The sequence below is a fragment of the Hirundo rustica genome, chromosome 22 (assembly GCF_015227805.2).
Source record: "Hirundo rustica isolate bHirRus1 chromosome 22, bHirRus1.pri.v3, whole genome shotgun sequence".
NCBI classification, from domain to species: Eukaryota; Metazoa; Chordata; class Aves; order Passeriformes; family Hirundinidae; genus Hirundo; species Hirundo rustica.
The window spans coordinates 5103426-5120313 of record NC_053471.1 but is presented as its reverse complement, the minus strand read 5'-3'; the positions used below and the strand labels follow the sequence as shown (position 1 = coordinate 5120313).

General features: G+C 44.6%; 1 long non-coding RNA gene across 2 annotated transcripts in view; it reads right to left on the bottom strand.

Moving 5' to 3' along the window:
- Positions 1 to 16888, bottom strand: part of LOC120762261 (uncharacterized) — a 32215-nt gene that overhangs the window by 803 nt on the left and 14524 nt on the right. Inside the window, exons 1-5 of one of the 2 annotated variants that reach the window (XR_005703876.2) lie at positions 4231 to 4325; positions 2987 to 3042; positions 1887 to 1985; positions 764 to 868; positions 138 to 225 (exon numbers count right to left, since the gene is read on the bottom strand). This is a non-coding gene — a long non-coding RNA (uncharacterized LOC120762261). Of the gene's footprint in view, positions 1 to 137; positions 226 to 763; positions 869 to 1886; positions 1986 to 2986; positions 3043 to 4230; positions 4326 to 16888 lie in introns of those variants that run through there. The other variant, XR_005703875.2, reaches the window with a different exon arrangement.

The following is a 16888-nucleotide window of genomic DNA, read 5'->3' as shown; positions in this document are numbered from 1 at the left end:
GGAAAAGAAAGAGAGAAAGGGAGGAAATGGATGATCAGTTGGTAGAGGAACAAAGCAGAGACATCTGTGTGTTGAAGTCATTCTGAAATGTTCAGCTTTCAGTTTTCTGGAAAACTCATCTTGTTGCACCATCTTACCATGAATTCAGTATTTCCCTGCTTCCATTCTGAACTGTCAGTCAGGATTTCTGTGCCCAAGGAGAGTCCAACGTCGCAGTGTCGGATACTACAGAACAGAAAACCAACATTTTTGCTGCTGTGAATAAGCCTACATCTTTTTTTAAAAAACTTTTTTGTTTTTAAAAGGAGAATTTACTTTAATTTTGGGATCCAAGCCGCAGCCCCAGGATACAATGCAGCAAACCATCACTGCCTTGGGGGTGGTGCTGAGGTTTTTTATATATATATATATATAATTTTTTTTTTTTAACCTGCACTTTGTCAGAATCTTACTCTGCATTTTATTCCCCGTTTCTAAGATGTACATGTTAAGCATTTTAGATTCTGCCCTAACAGCTGTGCAAACCGTGAACCCAACCTGCCACCACTGACACCTCCCATCAGCATCTGTGTGAGCAAAGGAGGATCAGAATCCCCAGAGCAGGAATTGCCCCTGTGCTGCTGGTTCAGTTACAACCTGGTTTCCTGGCTGTGTGTCTGACCCAAGCTGGGGAGCAGCAGAGATGCTCCCAAAAGTGCTTAACAAATAAAGCTGGTGCTTTACTGATCAGGAGAAGAGTTAATTTTCACCCATAAACACTCACCTCTGACACACTCAAGCAAGTGAAAATGTGATCTGGGGCTGCAGATGTGCCTTCCAGCTCATTTTTCCTCTCAGCATCTTCTCTAGGCAATGCTGACACTTTTATCTTAAAGAATAAAAAGGAAAAAAAAAAATAAAAAAAAGAGAACCCCCTATGCATCATCATACCCAGAGTTATTCTAAAAGAAGAAACATATTTCCAGTAATCTTTATTTGCTTTTGGACATTAATGCAAACTATGTAAGCTTCAAAATTATTTCCCAGTAGACAGAAAGCGGCTTCCAATCCTAAAATTATGGTATTTACTTACAGTACATTAGAGAGATTTTTTTTTTTTTTTTTTTTTAAACAAGAGCTGTTTGCTTGAAACCATTATAGTAACCATTATAGTAACTGTGAGCATTAACAAAGAAGTTCATATATACGTTTTAGGTACAAAAAAGAAGAAATATGAAAGGAGTGGAATTACTGGGACAATGTAAAACTGTTGGGAGCAAGAAACAGTCACACCAAGTCAATGACCTGAACCTGTCTGTGGATACAGGGGTTGGCCCTTGTGTGTTTGGGATGCTGGAGTCTGGCTCTAGGTGCAGATCTCCTTCTAAAGTGCAATGCAAAAGGAATTTTGAATATGCTTGAGCAGGTTTGTTTTGTTTTTGTTTTTTTTTTTAATGTGGGGTTTTATTTTCTTTGTATGTTTTTTTTTTTCTGCAATTATTAAATCATATGCATGGATTAAACTCTGCCATATAGTCATTAATGGGCATTATTACTGTCTTATGTAAAGGGGTTCTTTTGTTATGCAGTATGCAGAAAAATGTTCTCAGCCTTATGATTTCCAGATCTGTATTATCCACTTATTTCTTCAAGGGAAACTAAACAACTGTAGCTGTAGCTGATCATTTTTGTGCATTTCAAATCTCTCGTGCTCTGCTTTACTGCCGTGTTGGGAACTACACAGAGAACAGACCCCGCTCCTGTGGTGGCTCATGGAAGCCTGGCTTTGGAAATTTTGCTTGTTTGGTTTTTCCCCCAGTCTATGATAAATTTCTCCCCCTTTATAACCCCCCCAAAATAGCAACATGTCCGTGTCCAGCTGTTGTCTCCTAGGAAAAGCCACTCACCTGAGCACACCGTGAGTTTTCCTTTTTGTGTCCAGGGAAAAGCAGTCACTCCCTGGGCGTGAGGCTCCCACACTTCTGAAGGAAGGAAATCTGCAGGATCTTCAAAGGAAAAAAGCAGAACAGTAAAACAGTCCATCACCACCTGTGCTGCACAGGTAAAGGGTCGCAGGGGCAGCACAGAATCTCCGAAGCAGAATTAAGCTGGGGCTTTCCTCTCTGCCCCACTCACGGTCACTCCATGCAGGGCCATTCCTGCAGGGGAACTCGCCCCAAGGCTCCCTAGGATTTGGTCCCTGGGAGTGAAAGGCCATTTCTATCAATTAAGGTTTAAAAGCACCAAGATAAATAAGGTGCAAGAAGAGCAGGAACAAACATTCTCCAGCAGCAGCCACTGCCCAGGAGGGGCTCGAAGGGCTGGGTCTGGCTTAAACTACTGGGCATTTCCTAAGCATGTTTAACAATCAGATTGTTCCTTCTGCAGAACAGATGTTTTTATTTCTAATTCACAGTAATTAGCGGTGTCTCTGTCCCAGCCCCAGAGGCCGATTCTCGCCGGGGGGCTCTGCAGAGCAGCCCCCTGTGCGAAGGTGCTCGAGGCCAGGGAGCTCTGGGGTCATTCCTGTGTCTGCAACACCTCAGTAAAGCTGTGTGAGCCCGGTCCCGTGGAATTCCTTCCTTCCTGCAGCCCCCACTCCCTGCTGCATTCCCAGGGAGAGGGGCTGCCCCTCCATCTCCCCCCATCCTCTGTGCTTTAGTTTCCTTTAAGAAGTTCCAAGGGAGAAGAGGTGTTTCATACAGGCTGTTGACTCTCCCTGTACCTACAAATATATTACTACTTGTATATTCAGTTTAATTACTCCTTGTTTCTATTACTGAACGAAGACTTAACGAAGGGAAAAAAAAAAAAAAACCAACAGCAATAACATTCATATCTATGGAGCAGCTAACTCTATACATAATATTCTGCTTTTCAAACAGAACTAGCCAATGTAAAAAAAAAAACCATTAAAAGTAAATTCAACATGTAAATACTTTTTTTCATTTTACACTGTTGTATTATAAGTGTATATGGTGTTTACTTTTTCAAAACTCTTTCTTACCTGGTAGTTGTCTTGTTTTATGAGTTGTGTTTTTAACTGAGAAGAACCTTTGCTGTCTGTTAGGAAAAAAAACAAAACAAAATCTTTTTGCAAGTTTTCAAAGTGGGTTATAACCTTTTCTCCATCATTTGCATTTTATTTGTCCATATTTTCACTGTAAAGTATTTTATTACCAAAAGGTTGGTTTTTGTTCCATTCTGCCCTCTCAGCAGTCCATGTGTTTTAGAGAGAAGTTTTTTGTTGGCTTGGTCATTGTTTTGTTTTTGTTTTTTTTTTTTTTTTTTTCTTTTTTTTTTTTTCTTTTTTTTGCCTTTTTTTGTTTTTTAAATTGAAAGAACTCACAGAAATGACATTTTTTCAATTGAAGAAAAATAAATCTTTACATTTATAATAGCCAATAGCATTTCAGCACATTTTTGTTATCCTGGTCTCTCCTATGCTGCTGCTAATGACAATATTATGACTTACTCTACTATTCTAGAACTATTTTTATGTAAGTAATGTATGCTTTCTTGTTTATAAATGCCTGATTTAAAAAAAAAAAAATAAGAAAAAAGCTTGGCATATTTATCTATTTCGCTGTGTACCTTGATAGTCCTTTTCCACCCCCTTTTCCACATCCCCTCCCCCCGATGCAGATAATATTGTAAAATAAAGGACTTTATGAGATTATGTATGAAAATAGCTATGCTTATATACCACAGTGACTGAATGTACAGTGTATAGACGCATTACCGAAAATAAAATTGTTTGTCCAGAAAAAAAAATAAAGAGCTCTGGGATGTTTTTGGAGTTCTCTGTGCTTTGCTGAGGTGCTGCTCAACGTGCCACGATCCCAGAGCACCCGGTTTGTGTTTTCCTGGACAGCCCAGGACAAGGACCCTCCCCGAGGCATCATTTAACACAAAACCTCTGCTGCAAGGAGACTGGAATTCAGTTGGGATCACTGCATTCCACTGCATGAGGAAATTCTAACACTCAAGTGAAATTTCTTTGGAATAGTGAGAAATGTAAGCACAGTGAAGTTTGTTCTAGGTCAAAGAAAAAGAAACACAAGAGGGGAAAATGCAAAAAGCAGGAGGTGGAAACATATGTCAGAATAATTCTCTCATGGTTTTCTGAGAAGTGGCTGCAGAATTTCCACAGCTCTGGGACATTTCTGAAATGCCTTTGTAGAGCAGTGGAAAAGCAGGAGAATGAGCAAAGAGCCTAAATAAATAAATCTCTTCTTATTTGAGACTCACCCAGCTTTCCAAGAGGTGGGTTTGTGTCCTAAATGCAGCTCCACATCCTTGGGAGGGATCTTGTGCCCCACATCCCGTCCACATCCCTGTCCTTCCACCTGCACAGCCTTACTCTGACTCTGGGTCCTGAAATTAAAAGTTCAAATAACTTTCCTCCTGCTGTTCCTTCTCAGAGAGACTTGTCATGGTATTCCTGTTCCAAACTAAATAGCAAACCAGATTTGGATTGATAAGGCTTTGTACCAGAGGCTGAAAATCATTGTATATTCTGTCTCTGAGTGCAACAACACAGATTGGTAAAGCCCAGTCGAGCTGTCTGGTGTTTTCTGGGTAAGGAGTGACTAACTGGGTTTGAAAATTCTGGTTTTGCTGACAAAATAACTTCAGTTTTCTAGGAATGAGAAACATGAGAATGAGACCTGAACCTGCTCAATAACCGAGTGAGCTGAACTGACCCAAACTCAAAGTAGCTGAAGTAAATAGAAATAGAAATAAAAATCCAATTTCCTGAGGCCTGGAGTAAAAACTTTCCATGACTTATTCAAGAGCTTGTGTTACCCAGCCATCAGAAAACACCACTAAAAACCCAAACACGGGGTGTACGTGACAAATCCAAACCTTGTGTGGGGCAGGGCTGAAAGAAATGGCCACAGAATCCCACAACTGGGCTTGAACCGAGCGCCTCAGTGGCTCCCAATGCCCTGGGAGCAGCCCCTGATCCCAGCCTGGCAGATGGAGCCCAGGGAATCAACGCACACGGAGCAGGGAGAGGCCTGAGGGATTTTAGGGAGAAATGAGGAGATTCCTTGTTACTGCTCCAGGGATCCAAACCAGACCTTTTAGGTGCTCCCACCTTCACTTGCTGAAAAGACATTAAAGAAACACATCCTGCAGGGAAGGGATACAACGTGTGGGAAATGACAGGAATCTGGGAAGCAGCAGAAGCCCAGGAATGCCGGAGTTAATGCAGATCCGAGCTCGGAGGCACTGTCAGGAGGAAGAGCACAGCTCTAATAAAACCCAGCTGTGTGACGTACACGCCGCTGGAATTTTTATGAGACGGCTTATGTGCACTCCAAGTATTACCTGACTGCAGTGCAAATTCCCACACACTTTCATTTGGGAGGGAAAAAAGTTTCCACAGCTCTCTGGGCTGGACTGATTGAGCCGAATTGTTCTGCACAGCATCTGGGGGGTTCCTGGCTCGTCGTTTTGGATTTACTTTTGTATTTTGTTGGTTGAGTCAGCTCCTCAAACTGGAACCCTGAGAATTTCACCCTTACAACACTGCCCCAGCCACCCCGGTCCTCTGGGCCTTCCACCACTGCTCTTCCACCTCCCATACCTATGCAGTTGAGGAAGACTCCAAGGAACAAGAGGACACCTGCACAGGTCAAAGGAAAATGAGGTTTCTCTGCTTCAAAGGTCAGATTTGCACCAAAATCTCATTGCTATTAACAGCATAAGGACCATAAGCTTGAGTGGCCATGATCTTGGGAAGAAAGTTTACAAAGAGCCCTTTATAACACATTTTAGGTTGCTCCATGTGCTCAGTTCTGGCCCTGGAACAGAAATTCCTTTATTGTCTGGTTGTCAGAAAAGGTCATTAAACCCTTCCCTTTATGTGGCCAAGGTACCACACAGTGCACGAGCAGAGCTCCTGGCCACACAGCCCAGGGGTGAAACCACTTCAGCCAGCACAGATGGATTCCCTCTGCAGCGTCCCAAGTGCCAGTGCCCTGCTGTGCCCTCCCTCAGACACATTCCTCCTGCTCCTGCTCACAGCAGGAAGCACCCACCAAACACCTCCTTGGCAGTGCCAACTGCAGGCCCAGCAGGGCCAAGTGTCCCTTCCCAGGCTGCTCAGCATTCCTGAATCCAGCTCCTGGATTTCTTGCATTGCTTTGCAGAGCCAGTGACCAGTCAGACACAGGTCAAATTTCCTTCAGTTACCTTTCCAGCCCACGAGGTGAGTGGAGCAGCAGAGGGAGGCACAGCACCAAAGCTTCCACGTTCCATTTCCTGGCATGTCAAACTCCCCCACAAACGCTTTGCCCCAAATTCCAGCCCCTCTGCCTGGCAGCAGCTCCCAGCTCAGGATTGCACTGCAGAGCCAAGGGATTCAACACACACAGCATTTTTCAGCAATAGAGGTTTCCTAGTCCTGGCTCTGCAGCCTGCAATTACTGCATCTTTGCTGATGTCAGCCCTGCTGCTTTCCCTACAGCATGCAAAAACTGGGTTGGGACTTTGGCTACACCGAAAAAAGAACACAGGAAGGGATTGTACACCAGGACTGTGAACAGACACCAGGCTCCCAGCTGGAGCTGCTGCTGTGGGGTTGGAGGTCCTGCATGGGAAGTTCTGAACTCCTTGTGCCCACCCGAGCCCCGCTGGTGTCGGTGGATGCTCGGGAAGTTTCCAGGGAGCAGCAGCCCAGGGCAGCTGCCACCATCCCTGCCCAGCTCCGAGCACACCACACGCAGCTCCCGTGCAGGGATCCCGTGCTGCTTAATTCAATTTGGCAGATAACACTGGGGAAAGGCATTGATTTCCTCCCCTTACTCCCTCCTTCTCTTCCATCAATTTTCCCAGATAAGCAGCCTGTGGCTCAGGTCCTGCTGGTGACGGATGCCTTGTAATTGCTCTGAATGGATTATCCCCAGACATGGAGCAGGCATTCACAGTGCACAGCTGTAATCAGAAACACTCGCACCCGGGAGAGGGGCTCCGAGGAGCAGACAGCTGGCTCTGGCCTCTGCCTTGTTTCTCTGCTCTTACATTAAGCCTAACTTTATGTATTTATATTTCTAATACAGTAATATCCAGGACATCCACTGAAATCAGGGTCCAGATGGGCTCAGCGCCATCCCATCCCTCAGAACTGATCTCTGCTTCTGTCAACATCACAGCTTGGGCTACAAAGGGGCTGTCCACCATACTCACTTCTTTCTAAGGATCTTGCAAATTATTATTTGGCTAAATAAGAATCCACCCACTTGAATGGCTATCACTCCAAACTTGGGAAATCCATGCAGACAGACTCTGTCCTGACAATTACTGGCTAAAAGACATTAGATGAGACAGTTCTCACCTCAGTTTATTGCTGCTTTTCTCCCCGCCCAGACTAAATTGTCAGCAGTTTGTTTATCAGGATCCCAGTGACTTCCTAATTTGTATGTCTGGGGAGAGAAAACCCATGAATAACTAAGTGTGAGACAGGCTGTTACATAGGAACAAAACACAGCAATTTGATCCACTGTATTTTAATTTTGTGCAATTATCCACAGCAGCCCTGTACCAAGGGGCAGCAAATCCACATCCAGGGTGCTTAGACTGAAAATCTGATCAACATCAAAGTATTTTGCCCTGCAAACTCACTGAGGTGACAATGAATGAAGGAAAATAGAAGAACAGGCCTTAGCAAGGCAGAGCTGATCCTGTTCTACACTCCCTGTTACTGGAAGTTTTCACGCACTGGGGTTCCTCCTTCAGCACTGGTTTTCCTCTAGGATCCCTACATTAAACAACAGAGCCTGGATTGTGCTGGAGGAAGCAGGACTCAGGTGCTCTCACCCCCCTTGGTTTGGTGCTTGTGCCACCCTAGTTTTCATTCTCTGCTCCTGCAGCATCAGTTTGGTCGCCCTGTGCTGGACACAGGCAATGGCACCTCCACAGGAAAGGTTTTGTGTTCAGTATGAACAATGCTTCTCCCCTCCAACCTTTCATTCTAACCAAAACCCAATCCTACTCTGAAACAAAGTCCATCCAAGCCCACGCTCCAGCTCCCTCTGCTACAGGAATTCTTTCCTGGAGCAAATGAGGAGTTGCTGCTGGTTTGGTGCTGGAATTGGGAATCCTTCCCTGTGCTTCCCTGGCCAGCACAGCCCTGCAGGGCCTGGCCTGAAGTGGTGCCCATTTCCCAGAACTCCAGGGAGCGACACCTTAGAATGTTTCACACTGGTTTATAAAACGCGCAGAAACAAACCACTCGGGAAGAAAAAAGCTTTGTTAAAAAAGTCAGACGACACCAACCCCTTTCCCATTTTTGCCCCCCAGAAGCAGCCTGCAGGCAGGGGCAGAGGGGACAGTGGCTTTGGGAGCACACGTGCACACCCTGGCTCGTGCAGCTGGGAGATAATGGGCTTTGCAGGTCACCAGCACTCAAGCACTGTTATCACCGTGTAACATACACCTTGTCGTGTCTTACTGCTTAATTACAGCTGATACACAGGCCATAATATTGCTTATCATCAGCCAGAGGATGACAATTATCATTTAAGATTAAACAGGTTGCTTCCTTCAGCCAAGTCTCCACGTGACGCTTCCTTGCCCAGGAAAAGATTTGCACATGCAGAACCAATCCCCAGACTAACGGGGGATGTGCCCCTCACAAGGAGGAGGAATTTTAGAAGCACACGTTGCAGATGAACATCACCAGCAGTCACCGCAGGGTTCAGCAGAACCCTGAACTTGAGGTGAAAACAGTGTTTCATAGAGTTTCTAAAGTCTCTTGGCTTTATTGGGGCTCTTGTTTCTGAAATGGACACAGTGAGCAGAGAGTTGGAAGCAGTTGGAAAGCCTGGACTATTAAAGGATCAGCAAAACTGCTGAGGCTGCACAAGCTGAGCTGTCATTAAGTAGCTTCACCCTTTCCACAAAACACAGATGTGTTCCTGTGCACAAACATGTTTTTGTGTTACTGTGCACAGACAACATGAAAACTGCTGGGAAATATTCTACACTGAAACCCACCCAAGCCTGAGAGGAGATTGCACTACTGATCACCTACAAAAAAAGCAGAAAGGCTGAGTGAGAACCACGGCCCTGCACCTCTGCTGAGCATTTCTGAGATTCCCTCAGAGCAAAGCCTTTCCCTCCAGAACGTAAATGTGATAACATACAGTGGTGATGACTCGCTATGTCACAGGTCAAGGGTTTAAAGCTCGTGTCCTGTATTTTGTCAACTCCCATTTATCCCATCCAGCACAGCACAAGGGTACCACACATAAATCTTCCAAAAATGTGTTCTGATCTTTCACCTATAGTAGATTAAAAATAGCCTGGAGCAAGAGCTTTTAGCATTTTGTCATAGCAATTTCTCCATCAAATAAGATGTATCGCCAGCTCCATAGGGAAGGAATGAACTCACCCCAAGATCAGAGCATGGAAAAGGCTGAGTTCCACCTCCAAGGAGCAGGAGATGTGCCCTGGGTGGAAATCCCTGCTGAGCTCTGTTGCAGCACAGAACATCCAGGGAGGCTTTTCTTTCCTCCCTGCACACTTTTCATTTAAACCTCAAAACAGTTTGGGGAGCTCAGGCAAAAGTCTCAGGTCCTGGTTTGGATTTCTAAATCCTCCAGCATAACTGCAGGCACAATTCCCATTTCAGATTTTTTTTTTAAAAAGTATTGTTTGAAGACAGGTACTAATTTTGGCTATCCAATATAATAGAGCTCCAGCCACTCGAATTTTCTGGAAACCTAAAGGCCAGAAAGTGAATAGCCACAACAAAATGTCTTCCTCTCATAATCCTGCTGAATTATTCTGTTATTAAGCCTTGGTGTTTCTTAGGGTCTTGTGATGATCTTGCAGCAGTGAGATGCACATCACCAGTATTAAAGCACAGAACACCTTTTCATTACCTGCACAAACCTTGACAAAAACCTCTCCTGATCCATTAATATCTGCTGGGCATTAATGGCTCCCTTTCAAAGCTTGAAGACCTAACTGCCTGAAAGTGAATCCACTTTTCTGTTATCAGCTGGCTTGATAAAAGGTCCAGCCTATTGCTGCAACTGGGCTTTACTTGTGTCTTTATCTCACCACAGCCACAGTTGCCAAAGTGGAATAGATGGCCAAAGAATTTATTCAGGAAACGAAAGCTTCCAAAGCTGCAGCTGCTTCCACATGAATTCAGTGATGCACAGTTTCCCAGCAGCTCACAGAGACTGCAACATCTGTTTACTAGACACCTTTACGACATTCTACCTCAGTGTGCTGAGGTCTCAAGAGTTATCACATTAAATCTTGCAGAGGCGCTAAATAAACTGCACTCAGAAAACCCCACAAAAAACCAAACAAACAAAAGTCCCCACCCAAAACCAAAAAAACCCAAACCAGAACAGTCTTCCTAATAACCCAGAAAATCCTAAGAAACAAAATTTATATTCTCTGCCACAATTCAGGGCCCAGCTTTCAGGTTTTCCAGAGAGGCTGCCCTTTTATTTCAGGCTGATTGCAGATCCCATTGTCTTAGAACAAAAGTGGACATAATATCATGTATTTTATATATATATATATATATATATATATAAATAAATAAAACCAGCACCTGTAACAGAGATGTGCAGCTCTCACTTGTTCAAGTTATCAATGAACTCTTGCAGCATCATGTGAGAGAAACTGGAGCATCACCTGTGAGTCAGAGCTGGGTAAAGCCTACAGAATTTACCCAGTATTTCCCATTGGTTCCCCTTTTCCAAAACACATTCTCGTTTTAATCTGATTTTTCTTTTGCACTAGGGAAAGAATCTCCATTTTGCTCTCCACTGTCACAGCTGCAACAACCTCCCACATCAGAGATTTCCAGAATTTTCTAATGGGATACTCATCAAGAAAAGAGCCTTCACCTCCCTTCCTCTCAAGCCCACACTGCGGTTCTTGGATTAGAGCAGAAAACATGGGGAAAAACACATTTAGGGTTTGGACTAGATGAACTTTAAAGCCCCTTTCCAACACAAACCATTCTGTGATTCTATGACACTTGTGGTATTTGTATTTATGTTTTTCCACAGTTTTTTTTAACAGCCTCAGGGAACAATTTGTGGGGCCAAAGTAATGTGGATTCACATGATCCCATCACATGTTCCTGTTGGTTTTGATGCCAGGATCAAGAGAAGAGATCCTGTGTTATTTTTATGCTTCTGTTACATTTATGTTATTTTAGCCTGTGGAAGGAGAATGGCCCATGAAAAAACACACACAAATGCCAGGACATTGGGTTAATTCAGATTTAACTGAACATTAAAATATCCTCAGAGCTCCCTTTGGGGTTTGGGGCAGGGGGGCACAGGCTCTTCAGTGACAACAGTGCAGATTCCATCTATTGGATCTGCAGTGTTCTCTGGCTACTGAGCCACGTATGAAACCCTCTGACACACAAAAATCTGCAATTTCATATTCTGCAGCAGTGAGAGAAGACAGAAGATGAAGGTACAGTTGCTAAACTGCCAACTAGAAGCCAATCCAAATGGAAGGAAAGGGGTGAGTGAAGCAGGGCCAACAGCACCCTTAAAGGGAAGAAAAAGTAAAAGAAAACATGCTCATCACAGTTATACTGAGAGCTGGTTGTGATTTTTCACAATCATCTTTAAGTGTCCTGTGGATAGTTTACACTGGAGGATGAAGTATGAGATCCAGCCCCAGGTGATTTGTGACACCACAGATAAGGAAGGGTCTGATTCTCCCAACCTCAGTCAGTGATGGAAAGAAACATCTCCCAGACATCCAGTCCCTTCCAGCACTGAATCAGGCAGCATTCCCCATTTTCTTTCAGCTGCCAGTCATCATAATACCTTCTTATCTGTATCCTCAGGATAAATCCTGTATGCATTAGAGCCCAAAGGGCTCTGACAACTCCACTCCAAGGAGGACTTTTCCTTCTCTGCAGGGTCTCACATCCCTCCTGTGGCAGGAGGATCCTGGAGCTCAGCAACAGAAGCCCAACACTGCCCTCCCTGCCCCTGCCCTTGGTCCCACACTACGCTAATTTTCCATTTATAAGCAGTTTATATGGAGGCAATAAACTATTCTCAGGTGTTATAAACGTTTTACAGGCTGGGGCACTGCACACGCTGGGGTGAACAATTATTTACTAAGGCAGCCACTAATCATTTACAAAATGGGTATGAACTGAGGCTGGGTGTAATCCCCTGCTCTGTGCTGTGCCTCTTATCTTGGCTGCCCCACTGGGACTGGCCAAGGATCCCCACAGTTCAAAGATTAACCAAACACCTCAGGGTAGGAGCAGCCAAGCTTCCCAGCAAGGAGCTGCGACAGGCTCACACCTACCACATGTTGTAGTAACAAAAGTACAATAAATACAGGAAAGTTCACTAAACGTCCTTATCAAATGACCCAATTTTCTCAGCCCTGATTTTTCGTTATCTACAGTTTCACCAACTGTTTGTAGGGATATAAAGGACTGTGCTAAAGTTCCTGGATATGGTGCTGCAATCTTTAAACCCCCTGAATTTTATGTGACCTGATGTGATGGGTGCTTTTCTTGACCACCTGGGAGTGTTTCCTGTCCACTCTGGAAGGATACAAAGGAATAACTTTATTTCTTTGGCATTTTTAGTGGGATAAGTCAGAGAGTTGTGAGCTCAAACTGCTGAACACAGTGGTATTTTCAGACACCTCAAATACTTCTATGACACAAGAACATTATGAAATATAAAACATTTCTTTACTGTCAAACCAACATTGCCTTGTCTTGCCAACAACCTGCCCGCTGATTGGTGTTTCTGCTGTTGTTTTTTTTCCTCAGCATGAGTTCAAATCCTGTGCACGTCTGCCATATTTCAATTATCCATTACATAAGTCATCTTCTTGCATTAAATCTGATTTAGGATGAGTTCACAATACAGGGCATCTACACAACAGCATTCCCTTCAGCAAACCAGCTTCCTCTGGCAGTATTTTTCATACTTCAAAACTACTTGTGAACCAGCAGAACTGCAAGTTCCTCCTCCTGCAACAGGTGTGTGCTTTACACGTGGAATTACGCAGCAGAACCTATTTCCCCCTTTGACCATTGCAATCTGCTCCTGCACAGAAGCTGGCTTAGATGATAAATCAGCCACCCCCAAGCTCTAATCTGAGGAAATGTTCAAGCAGATCCCTGACAAAGCCGAAGGGAACTGCGCAGCCACTGAGTGGGACTATTCACTTGCTCAAGCACGTGCTTGAGCACTTTCCTGAATGGAGACTGTGTGAAGCCAAGGGCAGCGCGGGCCTCCGTAACCCTGGAGATACAAGAAGTGTCCAGGCTGCGTTTGTGAGCCTGATAAACTCTAATCTGATAAAGACTTCACCACCCCAGCTGCGTCAGAGCCGCGCTGGAGCAAGTGGATATTACAAGGGTGCTGCTTATCTGGCTGAGAACAAATGGAAACTCATTCAAAGAGCTCAGTGCCTCAGAGATAAAGCTGGGGAGGCCTTGTAGGGCGGGCAGGAGGAGATGAGGTTATCACAGAGACAGACAGGCCTGAGAAACCCCACCTCTTCATTACAGTGGCAATTAAAAGATAAAAGTCATAGACCTTCAAAAGCTGTAGAGGTGTCTCATTCCAATTTAAATCACTGGATGTAAAGCACTTATGAGCTTTGAAAATCTGGATCCTATTGGCACTGATTTTAAAGGGCAATCAAATTTATAGTACGCCTTTTAAAAAGACTTGTCTGTCCCCACTCTTCACGAGTCGTTGGAACAAATGAATCTGCAAATTTAGGTTAGAAAGGGAAGAATCCATAAGGGAAGCACGTTCCATATTTCATATTGCTCCCCGTGATGGAATACCAGTTCCAAGGAGGATCCCAGCACCAAAAGTGAGCCCTTCAATTTGGGGCAGGACAATAATTAAGACATTTTTGTATGATGAATACCTGTACACCTCTCCAGTTGACTCAGTGACAGCTACAGGGACACAGCGCCTTCAAAAACAACGCTCAATAACTCCCTAAATTAAGCCAGTGATGATTAGCGCTGAAATTTCAAACAAAAGTATTTCCCCTCTCAAGATATGCCAGGACTAAAGGAAATTTAAAATAACTCTTTTTTTTTTTTTTCTTCCTATATCTTGAAAACCACTCTGTAACAAGGCCAAACCCTAAGGAATGGGCTGTTTTCTCACCCAGTGAAAGAGAGCATCGGCCAGTTTCATTTCCCCAGCACTGAAATGCTTAAATTCCCTGCTTTACTCAAGAATTGCAGCTCTGAGCTCCACTCCGTGCACTGTTTCAGTTCTCAGGAGGTTTGTTTCCCACAGCTGCTCTTCAACCAAGCTGTGAATGAACCTGAAAATTCATTTGAAAACCCCTCTATGGTTTCTCATGCTTTCACAATTACAGTATAGCTTTCCTCAACATTTACACCACCCCCTGCAGGGAATTCCCCCGGCACAGGGCTAAAATTTACCAGGAAGGCTTGTAAACCCTGATAAGCGTTTCATCTCAAAGAAGGCAAAAACTTGGTTTCAAGTGCGTCTGGGAAATTTTCTTTCGCAGGCTCCGTGATTGTTCTCTGGAAGTTTGGACTTTCAGAGCTCTGTGCTCCAGCCCTGGAGCCCTCCGAGGTGACCTGGGAGGACTCTCATGAACCTGAGCGTTCAAAGCGCTCCTGTCTGTCACTTGGGCTGTGACTCAGTAGGAAAGTACGAGAGCTGCGGTTGGGGACAGCCCTCCCTGCCAGGAGCAGAGGCTGACGTACAGCCTGGGGGACTTTGTGGGAAATGGCACAAGAGCCACTGCCCGGGGGCTGGAGTTTGTCCCCTTCCAGGGCACAATGGGGTGTGCAAGGATCGGGGTGACAGGGCAGACCCAGCTCTTCACCAACTTCACTTGCATTAGAGATCACTGAGGTCCCAGTTCAGGGTGGCAGTCACCATGGACACCACTGCAAACATCTGTGTGATGCTTTAAAGAGCTGGGGAGCTGCATGCCCTGGACAGGAAGGTCTCTTTCTAACTGATTTCCTTCCTGGCTCAATCACACCCCCACTTCCTGGCCCCATTCCTGGCACTTCCCGAGCTCCAAACACACCGGGTGCTCCAGGCTCCCACTGCTTTGGTCCTGGGGTGAGATTCTGCCACAGCCTTACAGTCAGCCCCCAGATCCACACCCCAGGACCCCAACAGAAGCTCTCATTTTTAATTCATACTGACACATCAAACAAATTTCAAATTCTTGAGAATGCATTTGCAAAATATTGATGGTCGTCATCTAATTCTAATATACTGTATAAAAATGTATCTTATCTATAATCTAGCTACTTAAAATCAAGATAGCAATTCAACAAAACCCTGTAAAATGAAAATCCACAGTATGGGTTAGTTTCTGATGAGCCCATACAAAAAAAGAGATGCCTCCATTTGATACATTGAGTCCATATCTATTTCATTTTTACAACTTATATGTGACTAGATTTTACACCGGCCACTACCCTGCTTTTCCTAGACCTTTAAATAAACAAAGGGGTGAACCTGGGACACTTCTTCCATGAATTAGCTCTTGAAACTCTGGTGTTTTGGGGACAGGAATTTCCTACAAAGTACGAGTGTAGTTCTAGAGTAGTAAATCTTTTAGCCAGCACATCACAAAACAATTAATACTATTCAGAAGTGTCTTACATTTTCAGAATATGCTCCTGCATAAAGTTCATGCCCATGAACCCCATTTTAAATCAGTACTTGTGACTGATCAAAGAAAATCACTGACACAGAGTCAGCTGCAATGACACTCGCTGGAGCATAATTTAAATAAACACCATGTAAACAACCTCCTGAGACACGTTCACGTTCTCTGAGAAGCTAAGGTGACATGAAAGGCAACAGGGAGGAAGGGTTTAGGCAGATTTTTCTCTTCAAGTAACAGATATCAGTACCAGGACATTAAATGTGCACAGGAATGTGCCCAAACACTGAGGGCAGGCGACACAGAACAGCTCATGCTGGGATTGGAAACCTCTCATCTCTCTGAATCTGGGTGACTGCATAAAAACCACTTCTTGGGAATGGTCTCCAGCTTCAAACCCTACCTGGGAACAGTTGAGACAAATACCAGCCTGCACAGGCCAAAATTCTGCCAAGCAACATTCCAGCACTTCACTAGTACAGTATCATGTTCCACACTTGAGGAACATTCCTGGGAACATTCCCAGGCATCCTTGGTTTTACTAGCATGGACACAGCCTAAGATTTCCAGATGCTCACTAGAATAAAGTTTTGTACTTGGACACTGTCATCTGAACAGAGAATCCAGGCAAAAAAAAAAAAAAAAAAAAAAGGGGGGGGGGGGGGGGGGCGGGGGGAAGGCATTATTATGGCAGATTGAGTATTAGAGTTAACATTTCCTAGGAGGGATTCCAGGTCCAGTTTGGAAGCAGCACCATGGAGCACTTGCCAGAGAGCCGTGTGCTCATCAGACCTTCACTCTACCCCTCACTCTGCCCTGGAACACTCACAGCAGGTCTGGCAGAGCCCACTCAAGCCCCACTGGCTGATCTTCACTTTGGAATTAAAAAGGGATCCCTGAGCAGAAACCCACCCCAGCTGTGAAGTGAAATCACAAGTGTGAAAGCCCACACAAAACACAGGTTCCTGCCCACGGACCTGAGGTTTCCCTTCTCACCTCCTTCGCCCTCCGAGTCCCCTTTGATCAGTACAAAAGCGACGTCACCTTAACCCAGAGAGATGCCAGTGCAGGCTGCTGTGCAGATGCACCTTCAGGCTGGGACAAAAAGTTCCAGGAAAACAGAAAATACTCTGGGATGTTCAGAAAGGGAAAAAATGGGAAGAATCACTGGAAAAGGAAGAGAAAAGAGAGAGCATTTCTTTGTCCCCAGGTAAATCTATGAGTATGGCCATGTTTGGGTCCA